Here is a 21,661-nt window from a genome sequence, read left to right on the forward strand (position 1 = left end):
TCTCATCTTATCATCATCATAAAAATGTCATGATAACCAAAAACAAAGCCCAAATAATTATAAGTGTTATGAAACTCTAGGCACTACACATCATTTTTTCTCTTTTAAGCTTGTTTCAGGAAGTAAAATAGGCATTATATTACCAATGCCAACTGAAGATACCCCTGAAGGGAGGGATGTAGCTAACAATGTCCAAATCACCACTAACCTATATATGATCACAAAACCTGAGCCTTTAATCTAAGTCCAAACAGATTTATTGCAATGATGCATCAGAGTTATTAAGTATAAGGAGTCAGGGACAATTTGTGGAAGACTAATCAGTTGCACCCTTATCATTTCCATGCTAAGCACGTTGGAACTACATTGTGAGTGCCAATACATGTGCAATTCACAGCAAACAACCAAAAGCAAGTTTTAAAGTTTCAGATAGATGAAATACTGCTAGTGACTTTCATAGCTTGACCTACTTTGGAACACACTTGTATCTGGAGCAGTTTGCTGTCGTACAGAAGGCTGAACAGCAAATTTCCTCCTTCTGTTGAAGCCTAAGGCAAAAGTGCCATGGACTTCAACACAGAAAGGATTGAAATCCCTTCCCGAAGCCCAGGGCTTTGAGCATACAGTATAAGCCATACAACTTTACTTGGTATTTTGATGTGCATTAATTTAATATAGTTGCCAGCTGGTTATTCTAAAGAAACAGTGTCAGTAGGAACCTTTTTAGTTTGCCCCTGTATCGGTAGATACATAGAATTTAGGAAACAGATGTAGAATATAAAGTATTTAGGACTGACGTGCTCCTTGTTTGTGGGAAGGTTTTGTCTTCATGTGACTAAAAAGAAAACAGAGAAGGAGATGTTGTCTTGTAATAATAATAACTAGGATCTGGATCATGTCAGAGTAAGTCTGATGTGTCTTTTTTCTGTTGTTGGCATTACCGTGTTTTTATTGGGCTGATTCTGCAGTGTTTCACTGATCCCGCTGGTCATTACTTTGTGTGTTTGAGGTTTTAATGTAATTTACCTTTTTTATAATCACATTTTCCTGTGAAAACATTCCTGAATTCATTGTGATGGACAAAGCACAAGTAAAATTGCCAGAAAGGCAGGAAATGCAGAGCTGATTGCAGCTGCTTTCAAGTAGTCAGGGTAGTTGGCACTGAGAGATGGATACAGGCTGGTGACACTGATGACTGCCCGTGCCCGTAACTGTAGGTGAAATACAAAAGGATCCGGCATTCCGAAGCACCATTGCCGTGGTGCTTTCTGAGGCAGCGGTTCAAACCTAGAGCCGCAGGACCATCTCCTCCCGCATCCGCACGGGGAGGGCTCCTCACCAGCCTGGCCGTATTTTACCCGCTTTGGGTGCGGGTCCGGAGCTCGCTGGCAGGATCTCGGGGTCGCTGCAGCTCTGGGCGCCGCGGCGGGGCCCGGGCGGCCGCCGAGCCGCGGCCTGGCGTGCGGGGTCGGGATCACCTCAATCCCCGCAGCCCCTCCGCCGCTGGGGCGCGGATCAGCCGCATCCCCGGCCGGGCTTTCGCCGGGGCGGCTTTGTTAGCGGCTGCCCGCGGAGGGCTGGCTGTCCCCGGCGCCGCCCAGGCCCGCGGGGCTGCGGCCTCGGCCCGGCCCGGCAGCCCCCACCCTGGTACCGCCGAGCCGGCCGGTGATTGAAGGGGAGATGCCGGCGCGGGGGCGGGGGCCGGCGCGGGGGGCCCGGCTCCGGCGCTGAGGCGGGGCGGGGCCGGAGGGCGGGCGGGCGCCCCTGCGCGAGGAGTTCCTGGCCCCGCCGTGGGCGCGGAGGGGCCGCCGCCACCGGCGGGAGCCGCCTGCCCGCCCGGCTGCCCGCCCGCCCTGCTGCCCGCCCGGCCCTGCCGCAAGGACGGGGTGACTGCGGCCGCCGCCCGGCCCCGCAGCGGCGCGGAGCCGCCTCCCCCGGAGCCCGCCGTGGGGCGCGGAGCTGCAGTGCGCGCCTCTGCGAGGTGAGTGGGCGCCGCGGGGGCGAGGGACGGGGCTGAGCCCGAGGGGCGGCCGGGAGCGCGGGTGCAGCGCGGACACAGCGCGGGGGCCGGGCCGCGGCGGGGCTGCCTCCCGGCGGGGCTGCCTCCCGGCGGGGCCCGGGGGGCGGCAGGTGTTGGGGCCCCGGCCCCCCCGCCCTGCCCCGGGGCTCCTGCCGCCCCGCGCCGGGCTCCGCGCCCGCCTCCTGCCCCGTCATGCGGGAGGCTGGGGCTACCGCGGAGCCCCGCGGGGATCCCTCTGACTGTATTTTAATCGCCTTTGGGCCATTTAATTATAACTCGTTTCCTGTCCGGAGAACGCATTCAGCCGCGCTTGCTTCCTCCGCTGCCCGCTCCCCCGCCTCTCGCTGTTTAGTGTATTTATTTATTTGTGTAAAAGGCTGTTCTCCAGGTTTCGTGTAGCAGTGGCCGTGGTGGGGAAGAAAAATCGTTGCAGATTTTTAGCATGTTGTTTTCAAAACAGTGGGGTTTAATGTGTGTTTCTATTCTTGTGTGCACGAAATATAGCACGATGACAGTGTGTGTTGGGGGGAGGTTCTCATCATTCTGTGGATTAATTGTGGATTTCTTAGTACACTTTTTTTTTTCTCTCAAGCTTAATTTGTGCATGTCAGTACAAACCATTAGGGTATTTTAAAAAAAATAAAATTCTTTTTTGGGCTATATGATGTAAAAAATATGGGGTGTGTGGTGTATCTAGACAGTAGTAGTTACATAATTTAATATATCTTCTTTTTTTTGCTGGCTATGTATCAGGAGTATAGAGTATTTTTATATATATATAGTTTAATTATTTTCTTTTCTGGGTTGCTGTGTGAGTTTGTCTGTGCGTTACACTACATTACAATCAAATGTTTATGAGATATTTAGTCCTGAATCTCTCCTGCACCTGAAATCCCAGCAGATGCCTTACCTTGCTTTCATTTCATGCATGACCAGGGCTGCTGGCTTTGTGCTCTAAAAGTATGGGTGCTCTCACGTCAGCAGACATACCACAGTGGATGTTAAGATGCTAGCTCTTGTGTTTGTGTGTCTGCCTTCGTATCATAGTTCATATTTTATGCTGAAATTTAACTGTATCACTGTGAAATGGCCCCTGAGGTTGCATGGAGCTCCTGGAGACCATTTCTAAAGTTCTGCTTAGTAGTAGTTTAACTTCACAGAGTTGCAGTTGAAAGGCCTTCCTTCCCCTCATATGGCCTTCAAAGCAGCCTCCTGGTGATGCTGGTGCTAACTTTTGGCATAGCTTTCAGCCTTGTTGGCACCATGGAATTGGTTTGGCTTGGACCATTTGCCAGTCTCTGCAAGGATCCTCTGCCTTCCTTAATGACCTGTTTGCTATCTTGCTGTTTATTTTTTAAGTCAGTTTGGCTAATGGGCATTTCTACTTGTTTTACCCTTCCAGTGCTTTTTAAAACATGGTAGAATTTGTAATGTTATGCCTTTAAGAAGGTCTATGATAGTACAGTTGCTGCCAGCCAGAAACAATATACTATTTTCTCAGATTTCCTTGGAAGAAATGGAATGAATTTCGTATTGCCCCCGCTAGCAATGCCTGACTGGAAAAAAAACCAAACAAACTGTGTTTTTTTCCTTCATGTGCCAACTTTCTTTGAACTGTAGCTAAAGCTCTATTATGCTGAAAAATAAGGGGGCTTTCTGCATATGGGACTCCATCTGTAAATTACATTATTGAATAATTAAGTGTAATTCCTTTTCTAATTTTTTTTCTCCTTAATCCAGCTCAGCATTTCACTTTTTCAAAAACTCCTTTAGTCAGACAGAAACAGGATGCTTAGGCTCTTGCACTTACTCCATTGGCTAATGTGTATGGATAGAAGGGAGGTGATGACAAAACACCTATTTGGGTAATGTTATTTAATAATTGAAAAGTAAGTAACATGTTCAAAACCCCTTGTTTGAGACCATATCCAGCAGTGCTGCCTGTCTTAGTATGGGATGCTCTAAGTAGCTGAGTCTAATTTTGTTTGATCCTGCTGTCATCATGCATGGCATGGTCATACTCTTTGTCTTCTTATCATCTGTTGCTGATCTTTGGGTTATATTATAAAAGGGAAGAAACTGGAGTGAAGATATTCACCAGTGGAAAATGTGTTAAGTTTATTGCCCAACAGAGGGAACTGAATTGAAAATTTTATGTAGAAGTCTTCTACCTAAAAAGAAAGGACAAGTACTCTTACAATCTTGAGAGCCTTTGCCTTGGCTCTTTAAAGCTAACGGTGGTATATGAGGTGCTTATCTAATCGTATCAGGGCCCTTTACAATACGAGAAGAATGAGTTTATTATTGTTATAAATTATTTGGATATTGAGTCTTAGTATCTAACGAAAGTTCCGTGTAATTTCCATTGAATGGAAGTAAACTGCATGGTTTATATAGATAGTGGTATGGGGTCTCTGGTGTTTTTCTGTGGCAGCTTTTTTGTGAATTGTTAGAAAACATTAAAAATGCCTGTTTCTCTGGCAGTGAGAGCAGCAATGGTGATAAAACTTTGTGTAGCACGGACACATGTTACAAGGGCACCCCTTTGTGGGGAGAGATGCCAAGTAGGATATCCTAAAATACTGTAGTACTTGTAGAAGGGTTCAAGTAAAACTTTTTTCAATATATTTTTAACAGAAATGTAGACATCAGTGCTTGAAACCTGTTTCTTTTCTTAAAATTGATAGCGTTATTTTTTATTATGATTGATTATTTGGTGAAAGTAGCACAGTTGTGTCCTGCCTTCCGAGCATCTTGATAAAACTTCTGAGTAGTTGTGTTAACAGACTGCAGTCAGATTGTGAGTTTTCCTTGGAAGTGCAAGCACGGGACTGTTAGTTCAAGATGTAATCATTCATGTTACAAGTGTACATGTTCTCGTCATTCCTTCGTGTGTGTTGGTGTTAGGTTTCCAAGTTCTGCTGATAGAATGTATGACTTTACATTTTGAGGCAAATGGCCAGTCTTAGCCTTCACATCTCTTCATCTTATTTGTGGAGAGCTGTTCCTTCTTCTCATGGTACCCTGTAGCACTGGGGAGAAAATTAAGTGTGACTGAGGCTGTATCTGGTTTGAATGTAGACAGTTATAACTATTATCTTCATTGTGCCAGTAGTTTGTGTTATGTTACATTTACCCAGATTTGTGTCACAACTGTATTTTTATTATGACTGGGGAGGAGTGGTATGCTGGTACCAGTTGCTTAATGGACAGTAATACTTGTGGTTTATAATTTGTTTAGTAAATTTGTCCTGAAGTATGCAGTTTTGAAAAAAACATAGACAATAATTACATTTGAAAAATAGTTTTGAAGGATGAAAATAAAATTTTGGAAGATCTTTTCTTTGAGATGTAGTCATCAACCTTTCTATGTGGCACAATTCCAGCTGTGTGTGTTCTGGAGAAGCAGTTGTACGTGATTTTGAAATTGAAATGAGAATCCAGCACTATTTGTCCAAAAGACCTAATTAGTACAGTCAAGTCAAACTTAATGGTTGAAATAGTGCACTATTTATCCTCTAGAATTGAGGAGGTATTGAAAAGTGGATGATTAATGGGTCATCTGTGTTTCTTGATGCTGTTGTACAACAAATCCTGAGATCAGCAGGCAAACTGAGAGTTGTGCAGATAGTGTTGATTTGGATTTTTTAAGGCGCATACCTCTTTGTTTGTGAAGCTGTATATATACATAGAATTTGACTTGTGGGCTTTTAGCCATAAGAACTTTAATAACATTGTCAATAGGACTATATGCCTTGTACTGACCAACAGAGAAAGATATTACGTAACAAAAATTAACATTTTGATAATAAGCCCACCTAAATATTGCATGGAGGACAGTCAGATGTGTTTTGTTAAGTGCTATGGTGGCCAGGATCCATTGGCTAGGATCCACTTGAAAATCAGATTAAAAGTTTCTGTGCTTGACAAATACAATGTCATTAGTTTAAAAATTCCCTGAAGGGTAGTATTGTAATTAGATGAGCCCAAAGCATGCAATAGTAAAATTCATTTTCCTCCCGAAATGACCAACAGCATCTTTAAAAAAAGAAGACATTGACTGATCCTTGTCAGGTAGAATAACCACAGTAAGACAGAAGAGTTTGCCAGGATAGAATGTGGCAGCTGAAGCCACAGCTCCTTTTGGTGAGAGGAGTGGATCAGCCACATCCTGGTAGGAAGCAGTGAGATCGGTAAAGCTCCTGCTGAAGGAATGCTCAAAAGTGATCACACTGGGTGTCCCATATCAAGTGCTTCACTAAAGTGAATATTACATATGCTGAGTTTGGCAAAATAGCAATAAAAAATTCCAAAACCAGGAACTCCCTTAGGATCCTGATTGTCACAAAGTAATATCTTTGTGTGTTGGTGTGATTCCTTAACTTCACTCTTTCAAGAGTGTTTCAGCTTCATTGTGCTAGGCTACAATGTTCCAGCTGCAAAAGCTGTGCATGGTAAATGATTTCTATATTTAAGATGTATTTCAAAAACATCTAATCTGCTTGTTTTTTCTTCTTATTCATCTACTAGATTATCAATTTGAGTCTGTTTAGAGCTGGCAGTTTGATAAAGCTATTCCTTACACTAAAATTAACAGAGTAGAAATTGTAAACTTATTATCTGTTTAAAATTTAGCCATAGTAACTCATGGTTTTTTTGATTCATTGCTCTAATAAAAGTGTCTACATTGCCTTAATGACCATAAATATTGTTGTGAAGGGAAACAAAAAGGGAAAGTTATGAGTGCAACTATGATGGGCTGTCTGAGACTTGCAGCATTTTTAATGGGGGTCAGTAAGGCTGTGGCTGTACCTGCTGCTGCTTAAGTGGGCTTAGAACACGAACCTGAATGCTGTCTCAGGATTGTGGCACTGTATGTTAGTAGGCTCCTTTGGCCAGTGTCAGCAGCCTGAACAAGGCACAGCTTGGTGGAAAACCAAGAACTATAGATAAGACAGTCCCGTTTTGTGAGGGAAGAGCATTTAGCATGTGTGCTGTGCTGCATGGCTTCAGCATCTGTTTTCTGGGCTGTTCTGCATACAAGTGCAGGTGTAGCCATAAAGATGGTACTGCATCTTTTGAATTAAAGGAACCTCCAATTGCATGGTATATACCTAGAGAAAAAAAGGCACTGTCATTTATGAGAAAGGAAAGAAATATATGTATCCAAGCACACACTCAATTCATATAACAAGTAGTTTTTAATGTTTTGAATAATGCCATATTGAGTGATGTCCAGATCATCTCAAAATGCTATTAATGTCTTGTAAGCATGTGTAGCACAGTATCAGAACTAGAATAAATGTCAGAATTCATGGCTGTCTTACATGGTGCTTTTGTCTCAAATGTTCACCTAATAATCTCTTGAGTAGATACGAGGCCTTGTCCTTAGAGATGTTCTGACTTTGTTAGAATGAAATAACTTCCAGCAAAATATCTTGGACCTAGCTGAACATGTATAAACACGTTCTATTAACTTGAGTAATTGTGTATTATGAACTTGCTCTAAACTTGGATGAGTATGTATTATGTTGAGCTGTTAAGTGGGACAGGTTGATATTTTGTGCTGTGAAACTTACTGGTTAAGGTAGAGAGCCTCTGTAACCATAGTGGTGCCGTGGCTCAGTGGTAGTAAATTGTCACACTCATAGAATTCCACAGAATTATGACAATTTCCACTTCTTGCCTTAGTTTAGTTGCACTGAACAATTAGCTGTGTTTTTGTTTCTGATACCAATAAGCCTTGTTTTGAGAGAAGGAGGGTTTGTGGTTTTTTGGTTTTTTTTCCTCTTAGGCTTTGTGTGAAATATATAACATTGCAAATTATGCAAGGCTGATTTTTTTTTCCTAGAGTTGATTTATGCATGCCTTCATAATAGGTAAATAAAGTCAAATTGTCAGACTTGATGTTCTAAGAGGTGGACTAATGGCTAGTTAAAAAATGTACCCTTTTTCCGTAATCAAATGTGAGTGGGTGTTTTTTGTTTGTTTGCTGTGTTGAGGTGAGTTTTATAAGTTTTGCCTTTCAGTCTTGAAAATATTAATCTCCAATGAGATCCTGTGTCTTTTAAAAACTGAATTTCTGTATCAGAAGAAATCCTTGTTGTTCATTGTTTTCATTTTGTATTAATAGTGACTGTGTGCAAAGGTATAGACTTAAATACTGGATTGCTAGCTAAGTTAATAGGTAAAAGGCTTTGGTTTAGATATATGACAATGGAATCTCGTTTTGATTTATGTTGAACTGAAGACTTGTTTGCCTCATTACAATACAATAAATCACCAAATGAAAAAATTAACAGCCAAGTTCCTAAGAACATGGGATCGGGAGTTTTGTACTTCTTAAAACTTGCTTACATTTATCTTGGTTTGCAAAGAGTTTGAGGTGCTATAGATACAAGATGTTCAACACTTCTTGGCGTAAGCTTCATCCATTGTCCCCTGTATGGAGACAACCCTTTATTAAGGATAAAAAGAGCTGGCAAGCTTTGTTTCTTTATTTCTATTACATTTCTTGATAAAAAAATGGGTGGGGTAAAGGACGACTAACCTGTGTATTTAATTTTTATTTTATTGGGAAGACTACCTATGTGTTGGCACTGAAGAAGTCTGTTTAATTGTGCAGCTTCTTCTCTAGCTGTAAATTGGTCATTCCTACACTGCTGCTAAAAAAAGTGGCATAGTCCAATTTAAATCTATTCATAAAAGAAAATGTAAGCCTCAGGTCTTTTGAGTGTCACTGTGTGTCCTTTCCAAGATTTGTGTTATTACTGTTACCATGTAATTGGTAAAAAACCAGTGCTCTTCTTTCCAATGCTTTGATGAAACAAATGAAGACTGCTGTGGGGGAACAATAAGCATTTTCAAACTCTCAAGCACTCAATCTGGAAAACAGTAGTACTTTTCCTCAAATCTTTCTGCTGTGTAACTTCATATTCTATATGAGGCTGTAATACATGGAAACTTTTCTGACAGTTTAAGGTGATTTTTAAATTAATCACATCTTTTTTTAATCCATGAGATGGTGTTGGCTGCTAAAAGGTCTCCCTGGAGCCTTCTCTTCTCTAGGCTGAACAACCCCAGCTCTCTCAGCCTGGCTTCATAGCAGAGGTGCTTCAGCCCTCGGATCATCTTCACAGCCCTCTTCTGGATTCACTCCCACAGTTCCATGTCCTTCTTGTGATGGGGATGCCGAAACTGGATGCAGTTCTGCAGGTGAGGTTTCACAAGATCAAAGAATCGCATCCCTTGACCTGCTGGCCACACTTCTTTTGATGCAGCCCAGGAGATGTTTGGCTTTCTGGGCTGCAAGCTTAGATAGCCAGTTCATGTTGAGCGTCTCATCAGCCAACACCCTCGAGTTTTTCTCCTTAAGGACTGTTCTCAATCCATTCTCCACTCAGTCTGTTTTTTTTGCTTAGGATTGCCCTGACCCATGTGCAGGACCTTGCACTTGACCTAATTAAACTTCATGAGGTTGGCAGGGGCCCACATCTCAGGCCTATCAAGCTCTCTGAATGGCATTCCTTCCCTCTAGTGTGTTGTCCACACCATGCAGCTCTTTGTCATTGGCAAACTTGTTGAGGGTGCACTCAGTCACACCATTGCTGTTGCTGACAAAGCTGTTAAGACAACACCAATCCCAACCCATGAGGAACACCACTCGTCACGGGTCTCCATCTGGACATTGAGCTGTTGGTTGCTACTCTGTGAGTGCAGCTGTCCAGCCAATCCTTTATGCACTGGGTAGTCTATCCATCAAATCCTTCCAATTTTTTGACCAGGATGTCATGTGGGACAGTGTCAAATGCTTTGCAGAAGTCTAGGTAGATGACATGTGAAACATTTTTAAATGGATTAGAAATAATCTTCGTAAGAATAAATGTTGAGGACTTCACTCTTCCAAATACCAAAGAAATAATAGAAGCCTGGAACAAGTCATGTATCCTAACATCATTTCCAAAGGAAAAACGTATTGACTTAGTGTCTAAGCTGATTGTGTGTCGTTTGGAAAACATGACGCAATATTGAAAGAGCAAAGGGTCTAGCTTTCCTTTGAGTATGCTTCATGACTTGTGATGTAGGCTATATGTCAGCTGCCAGTGGGCCTTATTTGTCAAATAATTATTTTGATCTTAGTTCACAACCCTAACATAAATTGGTAAATGTTTACTCATGTAAGCAGCCCCATGAAAAATCAATATTGTAATCATTCTTGGTTAGTACAGAAACAGTTGTGAAGTCCCATCCTTCCCCTGCTATTTTTTAAAGCAGTGGGGGCAGGATGATTAGGATCCGTACGGCATCACAACAGGTTCTGATCATGTGTCTTGCTGTCATGGGAGGCTAATCCTTTTGTTCCTCCTCTATTCAAAATAAATTTTAAAGGTAAACCTCATTCGTTCTCTCTTGGGAAACTAGTAATGGAATCTTTTACTTTCAGATTGACAACTTAAATCCAATGCGGATTGTTGGTGTTGATGTTGGAGGCCTAATTCCAGCTAATGTAAATCGGCATAACACTTAATTGGGATACTGTGATTTACACTTCTTAAATCAGGCCAAGCACAGTTTAAATTGTTAAGTGGCTTAACAGAATGTAATCTGCTTGGATTTGTGTATCTGTTCACTGTTCAGGGCAATGTACTAAGAAACTAGTGTAACAATTTGGTGAAATGTAGTTCACTACAGAAAAATAGAAGAAGTATTGCATGATACACTCACATTTCCTGTATATGGGAAATGAACATTCTACATTCCAAGTTACTCCCTGGATATCTGTATTGCTGCACATGCTCTCTCGTCTTTGTGAAATCGTAGCTAGATCAGCCTACCTGAACTTGATTGAAGACATTTTATCTCATCAAAATGTAAATGTAGGTAATAATACTTTGTATTTTTGTAGTGCTTCACTTAAAATTTTTTTGGTTTAGTTACCTGGAATTAAAAATAGTCCATATGTAATGTCTAGAGCATGAATATTTCAAGCTGTAGTTAGGTGCTATGTTTTCATCTGCAGGTGATATTTTAATTTTCTATAGTATTTTAGCATGGCTAGAAATCTTACTGATGAGAACAGAATATCACCTATTTTACTTTTAGCAGGAACTGAATGTGTAAGAGTGTATGAAGTAGAAACATGGAGTAGATTTAAGTATGTATCCATTTTTCATACCTGGAAAGGACTTAAGGAAGGGAGAGTTGTGTTTATAGCCCTGTTCCTCTTGGACTGTGCAGAAAAAAAAAAAAAAAAAGTAGGCATTTGTGGTAGGAAGAATGAGTCGGTCTGTGATCTATCCCATGGGTGTGCCCTTTGGGCACAATGCAGTTAGCAAAACCCAGGATTAATGCTGAAAGAACTGGCAATTAAATTCTCTTGGCTGTAAGGATTCAGCTATTCCATCTTCCAAATCAGTGAAATCTGGACTTCTACGAATGCTTCCTGACTTCTCATTTTGAGAAAGCCTTTTCCTGACAAGTGATGTCTCAATGTGAAAAGCTTCCTCTTGCTACCCTTATCGCACTTTCAAAAATAATGTAATGAAAAAAAGCTACCCTAAACAGTGCTTTTGTTTCTTAAATGTGAAAACCTCAAATCTGTAAGAACTTCATTATTGCTTTTGATTTACAAATTCTGTAATACTGGTCTTGGTGGTCATATAAAGCCTGAAGACTAGAGCATACATCCTCCTGGTTGCTGTTCAAATTTAGGAGATTAATGCATTCCCCAAACACTGTCAAACTTCCTATGTATCATACCTTCATAGAAATTATGTCTTATAAAGAGTAATGCCTGGCTTACACTCTGATTCTTGAGTGATAGCTTAAGCATTATGGAACTGATTGTTTTAATCAGCTTGCTTATTGGATGAGTCCAAGTGCTTTTATGTAATAGCAGACAATAAGAGTCTTTCTCCTTTAGTTATCATTACTGGGTGTTTGATGAAGCTTTTTAATTATGAAACCAGAGAACTGTAATCAGTTTAACCACAGAACAAGAACAAATTGAGTTTTAAGAATATATATTCTGAAATGTCATCTAACCATTATCTTTAAATTATTCTTTTGATTCTTTGCTTTGAAGTTTTCCTATCTTATCATCTTGTATGTCCCAAAGCACTTTCTCTTCTGAATTCCTTCCTTCACTGCATCTCTGCAGTTCTCTCATCACACTTATCCCTCTCCAGACCTCCAGTCCTTCTGGATTTTTACAGTTGTCAGCATACATACTCGTTCTTGGTCATCCTTTTCTTGTCTTTTCTGGTTTATTAAGGATGGGTGTCTGGAGAGGGAGGTGAAGTTTGATTACCCTTGCCTAGGGTAACAAAAGATGGTTTTTTTTAAAGGGGAATTTTCTAGCTGTTGGGCACAGCTCTGGAGGTAGTCATGCTGGCCAGCCATGGGACTAGAAAAAAATGTGAATTTGAGGGGACAGTTGTGCCCAGAAAAGAGGGGATGTAATTAGAATTCTGCTCCCTCTCCCCTCTACTTGGTCTGTAGCAGATACCTTGAATCACAGTTTTTATCATTATTGAACTCTGCCTGTGCTCTGACTTTTCCTAAAGATACTGCATCTGAGAGTCTGAAAGTCTTTGGTGTCATGTATTCTCCCATGTGTCAGGAAAGCTTTTGCTTTCACCTCCAACAGCTCCTGTGCGTTGGCAATAAGGAGGAACATTCACTTCATTTTTTTCTGTCTTCCAAAATATGCAAGAAGGCAAGTGCAGCAAGGAGTGATTTGGATCAATCTGCAAACTCAGTTCTGCAGGTGTGCATGTGTTTTTTTTTTTAATCAGTTGCGGTAAATTTTACTTTCTTTTCAAAGAATTTGGCCATAAAAGATTAAGGTTAATACACACAATTTTTTCTAGTCTCTTCAGAAAATTAAAAATGCAGTACTATGCCCACACACAGACTGTTAATTTTAGGTTCGGATTTTTAGCAATATCATGAAATTGTTAGAGCCATTTCTGAGTTAAGAATAAATTTGTAGCATTTTTGCATTTTCTGCATACAGTAATTTTGAAGCGTCAGTGTAGAAGTGATCCATGATGCTTTCTTAGGTTTTGAAAAGTAATTTTATCAAAAACTGGGTTATGATTAATAAGTAAATGTGAGTGATTTTTATGTACTTACGCAGAATGTATGTATGTACTTACACTTATGCAGTGTTGCAGAACTAGTTGCTGTGTGCTAGTGGTGCTTATATGGTTCATAGATATTTAAAACTCTTGGTTTGGGTTGTTTCTTGTGGTTGTGTTTGTGTGTTTGTTTGGGTTTTTTTTTAGGATAGTGGTGCTATAACTGCATCTTTAATTGCACCTCTTGAAACAGGCAATTGTATTTGTTTGAATTACTGGAAAAAATAATTCCTCTGGTACTTACCATGGCCAGAAATGTTTTGTACTCTCATTTGCTTGGCTAGCTTTGAAAATTGTGATAAACTTCAACACTTAGAATCTCTACAGAGGCTAACCTCAGTGTCTTAACAGAACCTGCTGAAATGTGTTTGTGTCTAAAATTCTGAATCTTGATGCAAATCAAATCCTCCTAACTTTTCTATCTAGTAGTCTTGTTGGGGTCAGTTGCTCCCAGCAAAGGATTAAATAAGCAGCTGTATAAGGATTTCTGGTCACTGACTTCTGTCAGTATCCTCTGTTCTTTTGGTCTGCCTGGATTCATATGTTGCACTTGGACTATGGTTATCTCATTTGAGGTACTAAATTAGAGGTCATGCTCTTGACATTCTGTTGTACTTGAGAATTTAGTGTTGGGTTATGTCTGAGCTGCAGCTGTGTTTTGCCCTGCAAAATAACTTACCAGCTCTGTAAGTCATAACAAGGAGATCAGTTAGTAAAATTAGAATACTCTTTATTCTTGAAATCTGTGCAAGGGAACAGTTTTGTGGGAGATGAACCACTTTTTCAAAATCGAAGGCACAAGTCACAGTTTTATTGCAAGTAATTGGTTTAGCTTGATACTTAACACTGTTGCTCTACAGTTGTGCTCAATTGCCAATTAGCAGCTTATTTTCACTGTTATTAACACGTTCAGAAGAAAGCTGGGCTCTAGGGAAGGAGGAAGAGAAAAAGGATGCTTGTCAAAATGCACTTAAATATTTAGCCATAATTACTTTGTCTTGGAAAGACTGTGAATTATATAAGCTGTGTGTTGGGTGTGTGTCCATCACTAGTTGTATAAACCAGCAATATATGACTGTAGAAGTATACTAGGGTAAAAGGCAGGTTAACCTGCATAAATGCAATGCATTTTGGCATGCAGTGCAAGATACACAAAGTGAAAGAAAAGTTAAATAAAAGAATAACATGCCAGAGCACTGGCACTGATGCGGTTACTGGGTGAATTTCCTGCTACCATTATGATGGATTGTGTTTCATTTCTGGTTTTACCTACTGTCATAGTAGCTGCAGAATATCAAATTAATGGTTGTATTAAACCTGCCTGACTGCTGTTTCTGGTACAGTTACTGCTGCTATTTTCTTCACACTTTCTTTCTTTTCCACTAGTGATCTGTGAGGAAGAAATTAATCTGTAATGTCTTTATGGTTAAAATATGTTCATACAATTACAAGTAGTCAGTAGTATTTTAAGGGAGATCACTGATGCACGCTGAAAGTGTCTATCACCTGAAATACCATAGTTGCCCGTGTGTGTGCTCCTTGTGCTTTTCGAATGCTAGGTAAAAGGTTTCTTGGAAACCACCGTAAGCATCTTCTTAAAAATGACCAAAACTATGTCCAAATAACCCAAAGAAGCAAAGGACAAAAAATATCAAGAGGTGGAAGAGCTAGCTGATGGCTTGTGGGTCTCTCTGCTTTATATTTGGTATCTGGGAAATACATTTAAAAAAATAATGAGAGAAAGGTAATTTTGAAAATTAAATTGAACAAAATGGATTAGATCATGAAGGTTAAAGAATACCAGCTGAAGAACATCAGCATCAGAAAAGAGACTTTGTTTTTCTAGTACAGAGTCCAAGAGATTTTATACTTTATGTGCAAGGTTAAAAGTTTTTAAATGTACTGTCTAAATCTGTAGGAATTTTAGAATTACTAAAGAAGAGTATAGTAGACCTAGACAGAAGATACTCAAAAGTATGAAATAGCTTTAATGAAGCTAAGTTGAGCAGATCTTTTTTAATCTTGTAAAAGAAGGCCATTGGGAAGGATACAACAAATACCTATAGAAAATAGGTGAAAAATACAGAGATCTTGAATAGATTTGGGCTTTTTTTTTCATTGTTTCAGATAATGTACAATCTAGGAGGCATCTAGCAAAACTATCATGGAAAAAATTTAAAGAAAGCATAATTAATTCATGCTTGTCATAACATGTTGTGGGAGCCAAAAAACCAGATACATTCCCTGGCAGTAGTACTTGGAAATGGCTCAGAGGGGTGCATAACCGTGGTGGGGTAATGGGGGGAGTCAGAGGTGGAAGATACAGCTTCTACTGAGTGAACTGGTAAGGCTGAGGGAGGCAGTGGCAGGGGGGGAGGAAATAAACAGGCTGCTGAGCGTACAAGTCCTTTTTTAGACTTCAGATAGCAGCACCGATCTTTGAAAGTACATGCACATGGAAAATAGCAGCTCTAAGTTTAACTAGTAAGATGAGCTTATTTCTGCTGAGTTGATCAGGTACCTGTGAGAGAATGTTCCCAGAGGTAACAGTATCTGTAAAAGATACCTACCATTTCTTCTGCTTGTTTCAGACTGAGTTTACCATTGCACTTGTTGTTAAAGGGAGAAGGTTTTACATGCTCCTCCTGCTGCTAACATATTTTAGTTCCCTCCTTTTCTAGTTGCTTTGTGCTTATTTCATAAGACTGATCTAATGATCATCCAGTCTGCATGTTTTTTTGCTGTTGGTTTTTCACAGGGCAGATAACAGGAGAGAGAACTCTTGGTTTTTCCTGGTTACAGAGTATATGGGTAGCTGTACAGTTCTGGAACTGATATTGTGAAAACATTGAATGGTACAGGAAATATATGTAATATTTTATAATTACTGTATCTCCAGTTACATGATTGTTCCTATGTTGTCTTCTGTGCAATTTCAAGAGGATAATTCAGTAGCCTGCTGTTTCAGAACAATACCAAGAACAGTTCACACATACTAGACCCCTGTGGTGTTTTCTCCCATTAGATAGTATGTGGTGGCCCATGTGATTAGGGCTATGGGGATGTATTAAACTTGAACTAATGGCTGTACTGAAGGCCATTCCTTAATGTGGAAAGTGAGGGAAAGGATTGGGGGAAAGGAAGAGGCAGAATTTGCCTGGAAATCAGTGTTAACTGTTGGTTCCCCAAAGCTAGTCTTCAAAACAGAAAAACAAATTTACTGCTGTTTTGGTGAGAACCTTTTATTCTTTCTATGCTTTATTTTCCATGTGGAGACTAAATGACACTTGCTTTGGAAATACTGTTTTATGTCAATGCATGCATGCAGTAATTTTATTTAAGGCAAGACTGCTAGAGAAAAGCTTTGGGTAGCTTAATCTCATTTCAGCTTTCTGACAAGGTGCAGGTGATGCTCTGGCTACTCTTCCAGAAACCAGTGACTCATCATGTCCTACAGCAGGGTTAAGACATAGGTAGACCCACACTGTGCAAAGTTTTACTTTAACTGAGACATAAGGTTTTTTCCACAATGTTTTCTAGACAATTAAATACACTTTTTTTGTTTGTTTGTTTTTCCAGAAATGCCAAACTTATTAAAAAGCTTCTGGATTCTTTCAAAGAAGTCTTTAAATTGCTTTATATATCTTATTACATTTAATGGCTTTGAGGTGTTTCAGAATGAGGACTATAAATGTGAGAAAAACTGTGTGAGGCTAACTGGCTGAGAGCAAAAAATATGTAGCTGCTATACTTGGAAGGAAAGGTAATTAGGGATAATATTTACTGGTTTTGCACCTGAATTCATGAAGATAAAAGTTCTGTTACGACTTATGCGAAAAGTTGCTGTAGATGTGGGTGAGAATTTTTGTTGCATTGCAAATTATTTTCAGCAAAAAGTCTTGCTTTGTTTATTCTTATAAGCAAACAAAGCAGTCATAGGATGCTTCTAGTCATTTGGTGGGATTTTCTTGTAAATTATTTCTGTGAATGCACTATTAGTGCACACCTTGAAGCTTAGCTCGAACAGCTGTGGAAATGTGATCCAAACAGGTTAGTCAATATGGACCAGCACCCTTGTAAGTGCAAGGACAGTATGTCTTGGCAGTTGGTGACTGTGAGGAAGTGGGAAGGAGAGATAAAGAGAGCAAAATTCCTACTTTTAATTAAGTGCAAATTTAATGGTGCTGTCAAATCACGGTTAGTCTCTTGAATGACTCCTGTGTTTGTCATCTGTTGTTGGCATGTGAGCTTTATTTAACAAGCTAAAAATAATGAAAACAGCCTAATTATTACTATTATTTTTTTCTAGGTTTATGTTTCTTCATTTCAGTTGATGATTTTTGGGATGAGCAGTATTTCACAATTATTTCCCTTTCAGAAATTAGGAAAATGGGTTCAATTTAAGTAGATTTTATTGGTCAAATAAAAGCAGACTGAGTAGAAGAGACTGATTTCCCAAACTGTTTCTCATACTGTCACTGTTTGAGAGTATAGTATTTCATATTGTCAGCAATCAGTCATATGTATGCCATTGTGCACCACTTGATTTCTTAAGTCTTTCTGCTATTCAGTTCCATTTCTGTGTAATTCTGACTATTCCATGGCTTTTCCCTATATTGAGTCCAGTATACATAATTTAAAACTGTATTTTCCAACTTTGATGCATTCCTATAGGCAAAAGCCTGTTGTTTGGTGGGGGTTTTTTTGTTTGTTTGTTGTGTTTTTTTTTTCCTTGTTCTGTAAGTACATGATCACACTTTCTTGACTCTTAACTTAGAAGTGTTCTGTAGTGAAGTTCACAGCACTAGCTATGACTGAAGGAGGGAGGTCTGGACCTTAATGCTAGGGTGGTCTCCAAGGCATTTAGTCTTAATAGACCATGGAAAAGAAAGGTTGGAGTTAGTCTATAATGTGATTTTAACTGGCATGCTTTTGTTTTGCTAGCACAGTGACCACAGTTTAAAGAATGCTAATTTTTTAAAAAATATTTTTTTGTTTCAACATTTCAGGATCCTCTGTTACAGAGCCTAAGCTCAGATAATGTTCTTGGCTCAAAGACAGGAGGACTGTGGTTGTCTTATTTTCCAGGGAACACATTAAGTAGGTAGGAAGATTTAGTAATCATAAAAACTTGTGGTGACATCATGACTGTACTTGACTTGTATTTACATTTTCACACAAGTAGCCATTTAGGAATATGTGTATGTGAAATTAAGTGTGTAGCTAGCTCACTATCAGAGACATGTTTGTCTTAATGTTTTTATAAAAAATGTATGTTAATAATAGTTTTCAGAACAAGAATTTGTAAGAGGGAATTTACTTTCCCTCTTTTAAGAAAGGAAAAAGAAATGGTTTAATAAACACTGTGGGCATTCAGATGCTGGCTTTAATGCACTTCTCAGGAAAAAATGGGTTTTAATTCAAGTACCCAGATTTGTAGGGCTATGTAGTTGAACTTCATTTCATAAAATGAAAGCAGTCTTAAACAGTTTTACGGTGTATTTCAGATAGAATTGATCTTCAGGTATGAGAGAGAAACTGCAAAGCAAAAGCTAAATTTCATATATAATTATGGTAGAAGGGTATCAGACACTGAGAGGGTATTGCTCACTTAATTTTGCACCGTATCTCTCAAACCTTTTCCCTTCTTTTCTTACAGACCTTGCAGCCAGATACTTAATGCAAGACTGGGGTTCTGCATAATCTGTTCATTAAAAAATGTCATGTACTTTATCAGATTTTGGAAGGTAGTTACTTCTGTGGTAGAAATGTGGGACTGAAAATTGGTGACGTTATTACAAACTTGGGCCAGAAGGAAAGAAGGTAATGTCCTTGTCCTGAAAAGAAGTTGCTAAAGAATTGTGGGCCAGATTTTAACAGTAAGCAAGAAATCTGACTGTGTTTTATAGTGGAGTGTATTTAAGACATGAACTGTTTTGAAGATGAAATCCCAAATCATCCAAGTATTGAAGTATGTTTTTCAGTCCAGTTTGTCAGAATGCTGAAGTGCCTACTTGATTTCCATAGATGCTTAATCAGATGCCTGGGGGAGAGCTGCAGTTGCAGATGTTGAGAAATTTAAGTCAGACTCCTTCCGCTTTTGAAAATCAGCTCTATTTTTAACTAATAGAATCCCTAGGTTATCTTTTAAAAGCAGGTTCCTGTAAGGATATTTTTCCTCTTGAGAAAAGGTTTTAGATCAAAAAAGATGGAGAATTTCCTGTTGGAATGGGGAGATAAGAATTTATGGATGAAATTAATACTAAAGCTTCCCATCTTTGAAATTGCTTTTGAAGACCAACACAGTTAAGTTTAGTGTGCTATTACTCAGAATATTTTTCTACCTATTATTTTATTCTCATTTGCTGTAGATCACTGTGTATTTAAATGCTAATATTTAGTCCATGTTAAGCATTATTCATCTTACATGTGTGATTTTTGATTGATTGGTCCCTTATGTGTAACCCTCTGAAGATAAGCGAAGTACTGGTCAGTGTTCTTTTTTGTGATTTTGTAGCATTTGGGGACTACTGGGACTGGGGTTTTAGCCTGATCTGCAAATCAGTAAATCAATGTCCATTTGTTTTCAGGCAGGTGCTATACTGACTGCAGTGGGATTGAGCTGAACAATTGTGTGGTTAGAAACCAGGAGAGATGGGGTAGTCAGTAATGCTCAGGGCCTGTGTGTTAAGTGTGATATCCTCAGATCATCCATTTAACAGAAAGGCAAGGTAGTGCTTTATTCAACTCTTTGCTCCCAAGCCAAAACACATGGAAAAATGCAAACCTAAGATCTGATGGTCTAACTGGATGAAATAATCTGTTCCTACACCAGATCTGGTGATCTGCTTTCCTTCAGTCTAGTGATCCATGCTTATTTATAGGTTTGTTTAAAGCGTTCTGCAGATCATCTGGGAATATTTGTCTAAGGAACATGGTTTGGATATTGAAAGGTACCACCTTCTCCATGTGATTCACAAATAGAAATAAAAGACAATATTTGTAGATTGAGATGCAGACCCCAGAAAGAAATGCTGTTGATTCCACAACCTTTATATACATTTTTGCAGAGGTAAATTAAAGCCTTCACTTTAAAAACATATCCTGTGACAAAGATTCTGCCTGGTGGTGAGCCTGGCATTTTCAGCCTCCCTTTCCTTGTAAACTGTTCCAAGGTTCAGCTGCAGTCATTGCTAGGAAATTGCAGATTGTTTCAAGGTTGAATTGATCTAGCTTAATTGTTAGCTGCTGGATCTTATTGCATTATTATCAGAAGGTTGAAAAGGTCTTGCTACCAGATCTCCTCCTCAGTGAGTGAATGCTTATGTCTGCTAAACAAATGACCTCTCAGTCTTCTCTTCTTTTAGCTGACGTAGGCAGGGCTCTCTAAGACTCCAAAAATGGAAAAAGAAGATGGCAGTGGAAAATAAATGGCAAGTGACGTATAGGAGGGTAAAGCAAATAAAATTGCAAACATCTACCACTTCTGGGACAGAAAAATTGTCTGAGGAAAAGTTAAGTAGACTTTTAGATCCTTTCCTAGGTCCTTGAAGGTCTTCACAATATGGGAAATGGCACCTGGTATGGCAAGTGGTGCCAGCATGGATCTTGGCCAAGCACTGCATCACATTTTTCAATGACTGCCTTTAAAGCAGTTACCATGAAATGGGAAAGTGTTAAAACAAACTTACCACTTGGCTGAGATGCTGGGAATGATGTTTCTTTGAATTAGTCTTTAGGATATTAGTCCATGTGTTTCATTAAGAAAAACAGAAGAAATACCATATCCAGTATATGAAAATGTTTAAATGTTTTTTTCCCCTCCAATGTTACTGACTTTCCATTTACATCCATATCCAGTGTTGATTTAAGCTCTAATTTTGGGACTGCTTTTGTGCACATTTCCATTACATTCATTATGGATGCACAGAGTCTGCTTGCAGAAAAAAGAGCTGCAGTGTTCTAATCCTTTAAATTTAAGGACTTGTAAGGTAACAGAGGAAGGGCTAAGAATAGCTCTAGGAAAACAGTGATTGAAGGTTGCTACTACCAGAACCATTCATCCAGCCTGCAGCCCACTCTGTCCTCTGCAGCTGTGCCAAAAAACATGCTTCATTAATAATGAAGGCAGTTGTGGCGTTTTCCCTATTTCTTGGCTAAACTTCAGAAGGAATCAGGATCAGGAGGTGTGCATGTGCACATGCTCACTGGCAAAATACCGTTTTCAGAAGTGTTGAAGGAGGACGTGTAGCCCAGTAATGTACATGTACAGACTTGGTGGGCACACAGATGTTCAAGTATCAGAGAGGAGATGCAGGATTTGGTCTTCCATTGAAACTGGTGGAATCTCGGGTGTCCTGCCTGGTCATGAAGACTGGATATACTGTATTCTCCTGCTGAGTACACATCAAAACTTTCTCTAGTCTTGTAGGATGAGTTAATACACAGCTTCTGGAAGGTGAGATGCAGGATTTGATGGGTGAGTTCTAGAGCCTGTGCC

General features: G+C 39.6%; 1 protein-coding gene across 1 annotated transcript in view; it reads left to right on the forward strand.

Moving 5' to 3' along the window:
• Positions 1-1,801: 1,801 nt before the first annotated feature.
• The window catches only part of HECW2 (HECT, C2 and WW domain containing E3 ubiquitin protein ligase 2), a 153,741-nt gene continuing 133,881 nt past the window's right edge, over positions 1,802-21,661 (forward strand). Inside the window, exon 1 of the mRNA XM_051622827.1 lies at positions 1,802-1,981. The gene's annotated coding sequence lies outside the window, so the exon portion shown is untranslated. The remainder of the gene's footprint in view (positions 1,982-21,661) is intronic.

This window comes from Apus apus, chromosome 6 (assembly GCF_020740795.1).
Source record: "Apus apus isolate bApuApu2 chromosome 6, bApuApu2.pri.cur, whole genome shotgun sequence".
Taxonomy (NCBI): domain Eukaryota; kingdom Metazoa; phylum Chordata; class Aves; order Apodiformes; family Apodidae; genus Apus; species Apus apus.